The 13,969-nt window shown below is 44.2% G+C and overlaps 1 pseudogene; it reads left to right on the top strand.

Annotated features, from left to right (window-relative positions):
• LOC115121777 (tyrosine-protein kinase Mer-like) overlaps positions 1 to 13,164 on the top strand; it is a 35,215-nt pseudogene extending 22,051 nt beyond the window's left edge.
• Positions 13,165 to 13,969: the final 805 nt, after the last annotated feature.

Here is a 13,969-nt window from a genome sequence, read left to right as displayed (position 1 = left end):
TCTTGAGATGTTGCTTCAATATATCCACATCATTTTCCTCCTCATGATGCCATCTATTTTTTTAAGTGCACCAGCCCCCCCCCTGCAGCAAATCACCCCCACAACATGATGCTGCCACCCCCGTGTTACTGTGGATATATATAATGTTGTACCTGTTTTCTCCAGCACCTTCACAAGGTCCTTTGTTGTTGTTCTGGGATTGATTTGCACTTTTCGCACCAAAGTATGTTCATCTCTAGGAGACAGAACACGTCTCCTTCCTGCATGGTCCCATGGTGTTTATACTTGCATACTATTGTTTGTACAGATGAACGTGGTACCTTCAGGCGTTTGGAAATTGATCCAGAGGACTTGTGGAGGTCTACAATTGTTTTTTCTTATGTCTTGGCTGATTTCTTTTGATTTTCCAATGATGTCAAGCAAAGAGAAACTGAGTTTGAAGGTAGGCCTTGAAATACATCCACAGGTACACCTCCAATTGACTCAAATTATGTCAGTTAACTTTAGAAGATTCTGATAGGCTATGACAATTTTCTGGAAATTTCCAAGCTGTTTAAAGGCTAAAGGCACAGTCAACTTAGTGTATGTAAACTTCTGACCCACTGGAATTGTGATACAGTGAATTAATCTGTCTGTAAACAATTGTTGGAAAAATTACTTGTGTCAAGCACACAGTACATGTCCTAACCGACTTGCCAAAACTATAGTTTGTTAACAAGATATTGAGTTTTAATGACTCCAACCTAAGTGTATGTAAATTTCCGACTTCAACTGTACATACACTTAGGTCGGAGTCATTAAACTCGTTTTTCAACCACTCCGCAAATTTCTTGTTGACAAATGATACTTTTGGCAAGTCAGTTCGGACATCTACTGTGTGCCCATCCAAGAAGGCTCAAGGTCATTGGCCACAGATAAAATGTTGTCAAATCACGTGATATCTACAGTATCTCTGATTAGACATGTCAACATCATACTTTCAAAGTCTTAGCTAGCTAGCAAGCAAGCAGTCATCATCATGAATCAAGTCGACAATCTACTGGCAAATCCTTTTCAATCCTTGTCATATGAAGCGAAATTATAGATAAAATGTATTGGGGCTCATACAAATTACACAACAAGTTGGAAATCGAAAATTCAACGATCAGTGGTTTGGAAGGAATCAGTGGCTAACTGCTAGCATTGCAAAGCAATCACTAGTCTGTTATTCAGTGGAGTGGAGGTCCAAGTCTGGGTTTAAGGGTATCTTTTGCAAGCTTAAAAGGATAAACATTCAACATTGGCCATGCTGTCAAACCAGCATGTCTTCTGCCACGTTCAAAACAACGGGGAACTGGGAAATCTCAGACTTCAGTGAGTTCAAGACAAATGTGAACTCTGGACAAAAACTAGCTCCAACAGGGAAAATATGTTTTGAATGGTCATCCAACTTGGAATATTTTTTATTTATTTTTGCCTGCTTTGAGGACAATACAGTGCCACTGACACGGCCTGCAACCAAAACATGCGGCCTCTCCTTCACTGCAGCCGAGGTGATTAAACCATTTAAACGTGTTAACCCTCGCAGGGCTGCAGGCCCAGACGGCATCCCCAGCCGCGCCCTCAGAGCATGCGCAGACCAGCTGGCTGGTGTGTTTACGGACATATTCAATCAATCCCTATCCCAGTCTGCTGTTCCCACATGCTTCAAGAGGGCCACCATTGTTCCTGTTCCCAAGAAAGCTAAGGTAACTGAGCTAAACGACTACCGCCCCGTAGCACTCACTTCCGTCATCATGAAGTGCTTTGAGAGACTAGTCAAGGACCATATCACCTCCACCCTACCTGACACCCTAGACCCACTCCAATTTGCTTACCGCCCAAATAGGTCCACAGACGATGCAATCTCAACCACACTGCACACTGCCCTAACCCATATGGACAAGAGGAATACCTATGTGAGAATGCTGTTCATCGACTACAGCTCGGCATTTAACACCATAGTACCCTCCAAGCTCGTCATCAAGCTCGAGACCCTGGGTCTCGACCCCGCCCTGTGCAACTGGGTACTGGACTTCCTGACGGGCCGCCCCCAGGTGGTGAGGGTAGGCAACAACATCTCCACCCCGCTGATCCTCAACACTGGGGCCCCACAAGGGTGCGTTCTGAGCCCTCTCCTGTACTCCCTGTTCACCCACGACTGCGTGGCCACGCACGCCTCCAACTCAATCATCAAGTTTGCGCACGACACAACAGTGGTAGGCTTGATTACCAACAACGACGAGACGGCCTACAGGGAGGAGGTGAGGGCCCTCGGAATGTGGTGTCAGGAAAATAACCTCACACTCAATGTTAACAAAACTAAGGAGATGATTGTGGACTTCAGGAAACAGCAGAGGGAACACCCCCCTATCCACATCGATGGAACAGTAGTGGAGAGGGTAGCAAGTTTTAAGTTCCTCGGCATACACATCACAGACAAACTGAATTGGTCCACCCACACAGACAGCATTGTGAAGAAGGCGCAGCAGCGCCTCTTCAACCTCAGGAGGCTGAAGAAATTCGGCTTGTCACCAAAAGCACTCACAAACTTCTACAGATGCACAATCGAGAGCATCCTGGCGGGCTGTATCACCGCCTGGTACGGCAACTGCTCCGCCCACAACCGTAAGGCTCTCCAGAGGGTAGTGAGGTCTGCACAACGCATCACCGGGGGCAAACTACCTGCCCTCCAGGACACCTACACCACCCGATGTTACAGGAAGGCCATAAAGATCATCAAGGACAACAACCACCCGAGCCACTGCCTGTTCACCCCGCTATCACCCAGAAGGCGAGGTCAGTACAGGTGCATCAAAGCTGGGACCGAGAGACTGAAAAACAGCTTATATCTCACGGCCATCAGACTGTTAAACAGCCACCACTAACATTGAGTGGCTGCTGCCAACACACTGACTCAACTCCAGCCACTTTAATAATGGGAATTGATGGGAAATTATGTAAAATATATCACTAGCCACTTTAAACAATGCTACCTAATATAATGTTTACATACCCTACATTATTCATCTCATATGTATACGTATATACTGTACTCTATCATCTTCTGCATCTTTATGTAATACATGTATCACTAGCCACTTTAACTATGCCACTTTGTTTACATACTCATCTCATATGTATATACTGTACTCGATACCATCTACTGCATCTTGCCTATGCCGCTCTGTACCATCACTCATTCATATATCTTTATGTACATATTCTTTATCCCCTTACACTTGTGTGTATAAGACAGTAGTTTTGGAATTGTTAGTTAGATTACTTGTTGGTTATTACTGCATTGTCGGAACTAGAAGCACAAGCATTTCGCTACACTCGCATTAACATCTGCTAACCATGTGTATGTGACAAATAAAAATTTGATTTGATTTGGAAAAAAACTTGGAATTCCAACTTGGAACTCTGGCCTCTTTTCTAGAGCTCTGACTTGAAAATCGCTAACGTCATGATTCAACCTTGTTTTATACCAAGTTCCCAGTTGTCTTGAAAGCACCATAAATCCAGAGAATGCCAGACTTTGATGATGCAGTTTGATGACAAAATGTGCACACGAAGGACCGCCGTGCCACCTTCCTGTTTAAGTGAGAACAGCACAATGTCCAAAAATGTATTATATGCTGCTGCATAAATGATGTAATATGCCAGGGAGATATTTATACTGTAGCTAAGAAAGTAATACTGAGTGTATGTTGTGTAGTAAGCTGTGCATCACCCTAATAATTTAGTCTACTGTTCTGACTTGGTGGTGTACATGTAGCCTATAGCATGTTTTAAAGAAATGTCATCATTGAATATTGTAAGAGCTTTCATTGTCTGCTTACATGCTCCCTTTATTCTTTCTATGGTTCTGACTTGGTATACAGGGAGAATATTGTAAGAACGGCCCATGTTCTGAATTATGCCGCTGAACAAATAGTTATATTGACTACGTCCATCCTAGCTCTCTCATGAATGTCTTAATTGAAATTACTGATTGTCTCTTAACCGCTCATCGTCCCCTTATACCATAGTTTGTACATCTCAAATGTCAGTAGAAACCAGATTTGTTTAAGCAAGTCAACCATATCATCTATGTTTTTTAAAAGGCAGTAAATGAGACTGAATGAACTGTTTCACTGCCTGACAAGGCTCCGCTGACTTAGCAGTGGTAAGTGGTAAGGTGTTGGGACTCTGCTGTTGGGACAGCTTTATGTAGGCCCTAACAGTTTGTGGGCACTGTTTTGTTATAGTTCAATTAATGTATCTTTGTGTTTTGTAGTGGCTTTGCTGGCATGCATCTCAAAACTTTTTGGGAGTTTGCCCCACCAAGATTAACATGCTAAAATAGCCACTGTATTGAGACCCTAAGCATGATAGGAGGTTAATTGCGTAATTAACTCAGGAACCACACCTGTGTAGAAACACCTGCTTTCAATATACTTTGTATCTCTAATTTACTCAAGTGTTTCCTTTATTTTGGCAGTTACCTGTATATACAGTACAGCTCTGACCTGAACCTTGTCACAATGTAAAGATGTAATCACTATGTTAATGCTTAATGTAAACACTTTGTCACAATGTAAAGATGTAATCACTATGTTAATTATTCATGTAAACACTATCACAATGTAAAGATGTAAACACTTTGTCACAATGTAAGGATGTAATCACTGTTAACGCTTTTGTAAATACTTTGTCACAATGTAAATGTAGATGTAATGTAGATGTAGATGTCATCGCATCTCACCATGATGACCTCCTTGGTATGGCTGTGGTCTTATCTGGCAACTTATTCAAGTAGAAACTCACTGTTCCTGTCCACCATATTACCAAACTCACTGTTCCTGTCCACCATATTACCAAACTCACTGTTCCTGTCCACCATATTACCAAACTCACTGTTCCTGTCCACCATATTACCAAACTCACTGTTCCTGTCCACCATATTACCAAACTCACTGTTCCTGTCCACCATATTACCAAACTCACTGTTACTGTCCACCATATTACCAAACTCACTGTTACTGTCCACCATATTACCAAACTCACTGTTCCTGTCCACCATATTACCAAACTCACTGTTCCTGTCCACCATATTACCAAACTCACTGTTCTTGTCCACCATATTACCAAACTCACTGTTCCTGTCCACCATATTACCAAACTCACTGTTCCTGTCCACCATATTACCAAACTCACTGTTCCTGTCCACCATATTACCAAACTCACTGTTCCTGTCCACCATATTACCAAACTCACTGTTCTTGTCCACCATATTACCAAACTCACTGTTCCTGTCCACCATATTACCAAACTCACTGTTCCTGTCCACCATATTACCAAACTCACTGTTCCTGTCCACCATATTACCAAACTCACTGTTCCTGTCCACCATATTACCAAACTCACTGTTCCTGTCCACCATATTACCAAACTCACTGTTCCTGTCCATCATATTACCAAACTCACTGTTCCTGTCCACCATATTACCAAACTCACTGTTCCTGTCCACCATATTACCAACATTTCATTGTTATGTAAACACATTGCTCCTGACTTTTTTTAGAAGTGCCAAATGCTTATCCTGACTAGTCAACTTTGATCTGTTTCTAGTAAGTTGTATTGATTGGTTGGTTGATCTGGTCCTACAGGCTGCATGATGACATGACGGTGTGCGTGGCAGACTTTGGCTTGTCTAAGAAGATCTACAGTGGTGATTACTACAGACAGGGCAGGATAGCAAAGATGCCTGTGAAATGGATTGCAGTGGAGAGCCTGACCGACAGAGTCTTCACTGTAAAGAGTGATGTGGTAAGGAGCCCCCCCCCACACTCATATACACACACACACACACACACACACACACACACACACACACACAGTGATGTGATAAGGAAGGACTGAGAGAGCTCCCATCTGTTCGTTTCACATCTTTCAATCCTTTACTGATGGTGGGAATACATGTAATTGTGTCAGAGAGAAAGAACATGTACTGTTATTCCACTAACCAGTTCCCATTCTGAGCAGTTCCCTTTCTGACCAGTTCCCCATCTGACCAGTTCCCTTTCTGACCATTTCCCTTTCTGACCAGTTCCCTCTGACCAGTTCCCTTTCTGACCAGTTCCCTTTCTGACCAGTTCCCCATCTGACCAGTTCCCCATCTGACCAGTTCCCTTTCTGACCAGTTCCCTTTCTGACCAGTTCCCATTCTGAGCAGTTCCCATTCTGAGCAGTTCCCATTCTGAGCAGTTCCCTTTCTGACCAGTTCCCTTTCTGACCAGTTCCCATTCTGACCAGTTCCCTTTCTGACCAGTTCCCTTTCTGAAAATATGAATCAGCCAGCCTGTGAAGTTCAGCTCACAGCCACAGCTCTGGTCATTGGAAAGTCCTTGGGTAGCTTAACAGAGTTCTCACCAGAATAAACAGCATGTAACATGGTATGTAACATGGTATTTTAGTGGTAGCTAGCATAACCTTGTAACCCAAAACCAAATATTGCATGTGTAATTCTCGATTTGTACTTTTATACAGTGAGGGAAAAAAGTATTTGATCCCCTGCTGATTTTGTATGTTTGCCCACTGACAAAGAAATGATCCGTCTATAATTTTAATGGTTTATTTGAACAGTGAGAGACAGAATAACAACAACAAAAATCCAGATAAACGCATGTCAAAAATGTTATAAATTGATTTGCATTTTAATGAGGGAAATAATTATTTGACCCCCTCTCAATCAGAAAGATTTCTGGCTCCCAGGTGTCTTTTATACAGGTAACGAGCTGAGATTAGGAGCACACTCTTAAAGGGAGTTAAACAGCACACTCTTAAAGGGAGTTAAACAGCACACTCTTAAAGGGAGTGCTCCTAATCTCAGTTTGTTACCTGTATAAAAGACACCTATCCACAGAAGCAATCAATCAATCAGATTCCAAACTCTCCACCATGGCCAAGACCAAAAAGCTCTCCAAGGATGTCAGGGACAAGATTGTAGACCTACACAAGGCTGGAATGGGCTACAAGACCATCGCCAAGCAGGTCGGTGAGAAGGTGACAACAGTTGATGCGATGATTCGCAAATGGAAGAAACACAAAAGAACTGTCAATCTCCCTCAGCCTGGGGCTCCATGCAAGATCTCACCTCGTCGAGTTGCAATGATCATGAGAACGGTGAGGAATCTGCCCAGAACTACACAGGAGGATCTTGTCAATGATTTCAAGGCAGCTAGGACCATGGTCACCAAGAAAACAATTGGTAACACACTACGCTGTGAAGGACTGAAATCCTGCAGCGCCCGCGAGGTCCCCCTGCTCAAGAAAGCACATATACATGCCCGTCTGAAGTTTGCCAATGAACATCTGAATGATTCAGAGGACAACTGTGTGAAAGTGGTGTGGTCAGATGAGACCAAAATGGAGCTCTTTGGCATCAACTCAACTCGCCGTGTTTGGAGGAGGAGGAATGCTGCCTATGATCCCAAGAACACCATCCCCACCATCAAACATGGAGGTGGAAACATTATACTTTGGGGGTGTTTTTCTGCTAAGGGGACAGGACAACTTCACCGCATCAAAGGGACAATGGATGGGGCCATGTTCCGTCAAATCTTGGGTCTGAACCTCCTTCCCTCAGCCAGGGCATTGAAAATGGGTTGTGGGTGGGTATTCCGGCATGAAAATAACTCAAAACGCATGGCCAAAGCAACAAAAGAGTGGCTCAAGAAGAAGCACATTAAAGTCCTGGAGTGGCCTAGCCAGTCTCCAGACCATAATCCCATTGAAAATCTGTGGAGGGAGCTGAAGGTTCGAGTTGCCAAACGTCAGCCTCGAAACCTTAATGACTTGGAGAAGATCTGCAAAGAGGAGTGGGACAAAATCCCTCCTGGGATGTGTGCAAACCTGGTGGCCAACTACAAGAAATGTCTGACCTCTGTGATTGCCAACAAGGGTTTTGCCACAAAGTAGTAAGTCATGTTTTGCAGAGGGGTCAAATACTTATTTCCCCTCATTAAAATGCAAATCAATTTAAAACATTTTTGACATGCGTTTTTCTGGATTTTTTTGTTGTTATTCTGTCTCTCATTGTTCATTAAAATTATAGACTAATAATTTCTTTGTCAGCGGGCAAACGTACAAAATCAGCAGGGAATCAAATACTTTTTTCCCTCATTGTACGTATACGTGTGGTGTGTGTGAGAATATAATTGTGTGTCTTCTTGCAGTGGGCGTTTGGTGTGACCGTGTGGGAGATATCGACGCAGGGCATGACGCCGTACCCTGGCATCCAGAACCATGAGATTTATGACTACCTACTGGAGGGCCACAGGCTGAAGCAGCCAACTGACTGCCTAGATGAACTGTGAGTGTTTATTCTTCTGTCTACATGGTTTGGGCTTTCGTGGATAGGAACATGTAGCCTGGTCCCAGAGCTGTTTGTGCTGTGTTGTCAACATATAAGGTCATTGTCAATTAATATTGAGCATACAGCACAAACAGATCTAGGACCAGGCTAAGGAACACTATGATACAGCCAGAACAATATAGACCAACTGAAGAAGTCATGTCTGCAACTCTCCCCAGTGGTTTATTAAGACACAAAACAGACAACGTTTGAATGATTTACATATTTACATTTGAGTCATTTAGCAGGTGCTCTTATCCCAAGCGACTGACAGTTTGTGCATTCATCTTAAGACCACCTAAGGATGATGTCCATGCGCGCGTCTAATAGCATAATACAAAAATCCCCATAAAAATCAGTCCGTTTATACTACAGATTTCTGTTTTCTTTTGCATTGGATGCGTCTCAATCTACCGCCTCCGCCTTTGTAGCATTTCCACATCTGCGGTGAAAGGTGTTGGTGCTAAAGCGGTGTTTGTCAGACCATGACACATCCCGAAAATCTGTTTTCTAACAAAATCAGCTGTAGCGTTGGAACGGTTTGGTGATTTGCTCTATGACCCCCACACGAGTCTTGGGACTCGTCTGAAGTCGGTACAGCCGATCTGCCAACTTCTGTCTGTAGCATCCAAACAGTTTGGGCTACACACTAATATGAACCCTCTGTGTAAAGGTGAGACATGTTATATGAACACGTACATGTTTTGCTCTAGGATGTCCACAGGCCTCACAAGACTCATCTGAAGGTCCAATTAATAGAAGTATGGAAGTATGGAGACTGTTTAGTGCCAAAAATAAGGGGTTAAATGCATGTAAAAATAATAATAATAATAATTTTCTTCTCCTGATCTTTCTTATATCTCTCAAATATAGGATAGACACTTAAGAACAAACTTCCTGTACATTTTTGGGTGGACTTCCTTTATACTTTTCGAGGGACTGCCCGTGTAGTGAATCTGTTATTCAATGCGCATGTATGGGCTAATAGCTGTAAGCCCAAACATTATTATTATTATTTTTTTTAAAGGGTATTCAAATTCTAAATCAAATAGCAAAATGGTCCTTGGTATGACCTTCTTAAAACATTTCCATATAGCTTAGTAGGAGTGTTCACGAAAGGCTTTTTTTGCGGGGGAGGTGTGAGGAAGGGGCACATTGGTGGGGGATGAGGTGAGTTTCCCCCTACCATGTAAAGCACTTTGAGAACCACAGTTGGTAGAAAAGCGCAATATAAATCCAATCAATTATTATTATTATTACTGTACTGAGCCACACTCTACTTTCCTTTACTGTATAGTCGTGTTCAAAAGTTTTGAGAATGACACATATTAATTTTCACAGTCTGCTGCCTCAGTTTGTATGATGGCAATTTGCATATACTCCAGAATGTTATGAAGAGTGATCATATGAATTGCAATTAATTGCAAAGTCCCTCTTTTCCATGCAAATGAACAGAATCCCCCAAAAACATTTCCACTGCATTTCAGCCCTGCCAGCCCTGTACCTATGATGAAAATTACAGGCCTCTCTCATCTTTTTAAGTGGGAGAACTTTTGGTGGGTGACTAAATACTTTTTTGCCCCACTGTATGCCTTAATTTCAACAACAAAAATATAGACTCTTAGCTTTCCTTTGACACCCAATTTGACATGCTCTTATGAACTTCACATGTTGGTGCTCATGGGACCTTTTACATAGAAATGGCCTTAATCCTTCTCCTGTCCCACTGTCTGCCCACCAGGTATGAGATCATGTACAGCTGTTGGCGTACTGACCCCCTGGACCGCCCCATCTTCACTCAGGTGACAAAGAGTGCACTAGACAAATGTGTGTCCCAAATGGCACCCTATTACCCAAGGGGCTCTGGTCAAAAGTAGTGCGCTATATAGGGATGGGGTGCCATTGTGATGCAGCCATAGACACCCTGGTCAAAAGTAGTGCACTACACTCTTTAGGGGGTGGGGGGGGGGGGGGGGGATATGTTTTATTGTCACATACACCAGAAAGGTTTGATAAAATGTTTCTTTTACAGCAGGGGTGTCTGCAGGTTTTTGTTTTTTCCTTTCTATTAAGACCTAGACAACAGGTGAGGGGAGTGTCATACTAATTAGTGACCTTAATTCATCAATCAAGTACAACGGTGGAGTGAAAACCTACAGACACTTTGTCCACGGTGGAATGAGTTTGAGGCGTGTCTTACAGGGTCAGCCATGGTAGTATGGCACCCCTGGAACAAATTAGGGTTAAGGGCCTTGCTTAAGGGCACATCAACAGATTTTTCACCATGTCAGCTCGAGTATTAGAACCAGCGATCTTTCGGTTACTGGTCCAACAGCTCCAACCGCTAGGCTCCCTGCCACCCCTATCTAGAACCTATAAGGGTTCTTTGGCTATCCTTATAGAATAACCCTTTTTGGTTCCAGGTAGAACCCTTTCCACAGAAGGTTGTCCTGGGAACCCAAAAGGGTTCTAACTGGAACCAAAAAGGGTTCTCCTATTGGGACAGCCGAAGAACCATTTTCTTAATCTGAGTGTGTATATAACGAATAGGGTGTAATTTGGTACGCAGACATAAACAAAGACTGTGTAAACATGAATCTTCCCATCTTCCCTTAGGTAAGAGAACTGTTGGAGAAGCTGACAGAGAAACATCATCTACAACACCAGTTTCGCCGAGGAGGAGCATGGGGTTTGTGCAGGCCCCCACCTAGATTTGCCGCTTTTTAGCACCTCCCCTTCCTGCAGTCATGGCAACCAATTCAGCTCCTCCCCTTCCTGTTGCCACCCATTTAGCTCCTCCCCTTCCTGCAGCCAGGCAAGACCGGACCTCCCCCTTTTCAGTTCCTTCTCTTCCTGCAGTCAAAGTCAGAGACCAAATAACAGAGATCTGGTGACAGCAGACATCCACGAGAGTAAGGAAGAAGATCGTTACGTTGTTGTCATCTCTAATACCAATCGGAGTGGAGACCCCGCTGTCGCCAAGACCGCAGCAACAGCAGCAGCTGTGGACAGTGACACTCCCCCGTTCTCGAGGGAGGGCTTGGGTGGGGCTGTGCGTGGAGCTACCCGTGACTCAGTGGGTGATGTCACTGGAATGGAGCAGCATGCGAGTGACACCACGCTGTTACTCTGAAGGGCATGGAAAAGCAGAAAAGAAAAGCTCTCTCTCAGGTGTCATATCTGATGATAATACACATCCTTCTGGTCTGCACTCTGATCTGTTGAGGACATTATAGGTATGGTAATGACCTGGCAGGTGATAAGCACGATTACCGCATGATTACCGCCGGTAACGTGTCCGGCTCTGGACTCTATGCTACTGGGTTCGAATCATGCCTCGGAATATCATGCTACTCCTTCATTTTATTACAGTATGAAGAGATGTTACTGTGGATCATGAGCACATAGGCTTCCTGCTTGGTGCAGCATGTGCAGTCTTGAGTTGCCACCCTTCCAAGTCCTGTTTCACCAAGGATCTGCCCAGTTCCCATAGAAATGGAATAACTATCTATGATTCTGTCTTCTGGCATTATTAAAACAGTATTACAGGCTTGTCTGTTCCCTAATGCTTTGCATTGAAGTTATTCTGACCAGTTTTTCAGTGGATATTTATACCTCAAATATTTACCACTAGCTATCAGTGTGCAAGAGATGTACATAAGATATTCTACATTTGCACATCTCTCTTATAGTATACAGCATTTCCAATGAGATAAGCTTTGCTCAACAAATTAAATCAGTATATCCCTAGCAAATATTTTCCCTCCTGCAGCAAAGCACCCCCAGAACATGATGCTGCCACCCCTGTGCTTCACGGTTGGAATGGTGTTCTTCGGCTTGCAAGCATCCCCAAAAAGTACGATCTTTGTCCCCATGTGCAGTTGCAAACCGTAGTCCGGCTTTTTTATGGTGGTTTTGGAGCAGTGGCTTCTTCCTTGCTGAGCGGCCTTTGAGGTTAAGTTGATATAGGACTTGTTTTACTGTGGATATAGATACTTTTGTACCTGTTTCCTCCAGCATCTTCAGAAGGTCCTTTGCTGTTGTTCTGGAATTCCTTTGCACTTTTCGCACCAAAGTACGTTCATCTCTTGATATTGAAAGCTGTGAACAAGACATAAATACGGCCAACCACTGTTCTAAATCAGTGTACTACACTCCCAACTAAATGCTTACATTCAAACTGTATGTAAATTGCCTTTTTATATATTGAAGTATTTTTTAAGTGGCATTGTGTATATGAACTTTACCTACTAAGTGTATAGAGAGTATTGTGTACATATGTTTTATAGTCTGAAAAAAATAATCTGTTTTGGATCTCTGAGGACCCTGTGCAGCCTTGAGGTACTCCACCAAGTTCAGGCTGTAGACCTTGGAATGTGCACAATATTGTAGCGACCCGCACAGACAGCTGTGTGTTATGTGCTAGGCTAGGAGGTGGTTGTGTTGTACTGACCAGTACCCGGTGTTCGCGGGGTCCGACATGTCAATCAACCTGCTATCTGCCAATCACGGGAATGCCTGGAATGTTCTGATGCCGGGCATCCTGGTGGTTGGCGGAGTGGCGTGGAGGGGGGGTTGGGCATTGGAAGTTAAGACCAGGTTCAGCCTTTGTTCTCTCTCTCTTACATCTGGGCTTCACAAGAGAAGGTCACGGTTGGATTGTGGGTTATCTATTTGGCGTGTGCTACGGCCCAAACAGTAGCCTGTGTAAAGTTGGTTCAATAAACCGTCAATTCGCAAGCTCAGGCCTCTGTCTGGACAATTGTTCATTTATGATCTAGTCAGGTCATTACATTGGTGTCAGAAGTAAAAACGTTGATACAAGTTAGCCAGCTAGCTAGCTGACTTATGTGGCTAGCTACCGTAGGTGAGAACGGGATTGAAAATGCTTCGAGGGAATCCGAAAGTGAAGGTGGAGGTAGGGGACGATTATGGCCAAGGAGGTGCGTGTGAATGGACGTCGGGGGTTCTGTCTGAGGAGATCGCCAGGGCGTCGGAGCGCAGAGGCCGCTTGAGGGAGGACGTTAGAGTGATGGTGGCTGAAGCGGGCATGAGTGCTTCGTCGAGTTTATTTCGCGCGGATTCTGGTGGGCGGACCGAAGTGGCGACGTCGACGCGGCGTGACGAGGAATCTGGGGCTCAGGATGTAAACAAACATGGCGGCGCCCAGTTCCCGGCTGCGTCCGTATCTGTTAAGACCCCGAAGTATTCCGGTAAGGCGGATTGGGAAGCTTTTCATGCTCAGTTTGAACTGTTAGCTCATTTTATGGGGTGGTCGGATGAAGAAAGGGCACTGCAGTTGGCTTTATGCCTCACGGATGAAGCTCTGTCCTGTTTGATATTGATTAGCCCCGAGGACAGGCATGATTATGGTGCTCTAGTGGGAGCACTGAGGAGGCGCTATGGACAGTGTGTACAGCCCGGGCTACTGCGCTCCGAACTGAGGAATAGACGCAGGCAGCCTGGAGAGCCTCTACGGGTGCTAGCTAATGACATTGAGAGCCTCTCTCGGCGGGCATATGCTCACATGCCCCCCTCCGTGCAGAGCGA

Source organism: Oncorhynchus nerka, linkage group LG28, assembly GCF_034236695.1.
Source record: "Oncorhynchus nerka isolate Pitt River linkage group LG28, Oner_Uvic_2.0, whole genome shotgun sequence".
NCBI lineage: Eukaryota > Metazoa > Chordata > Actinopteri > Salmoniformes > Salmonidae > Oncorhynchus > Oncorhynchus nerka.
Note: the sequence above shows the minus strand (reverse complement) of the source record. Positions and strands in the feature narration are given on the sequence as shown.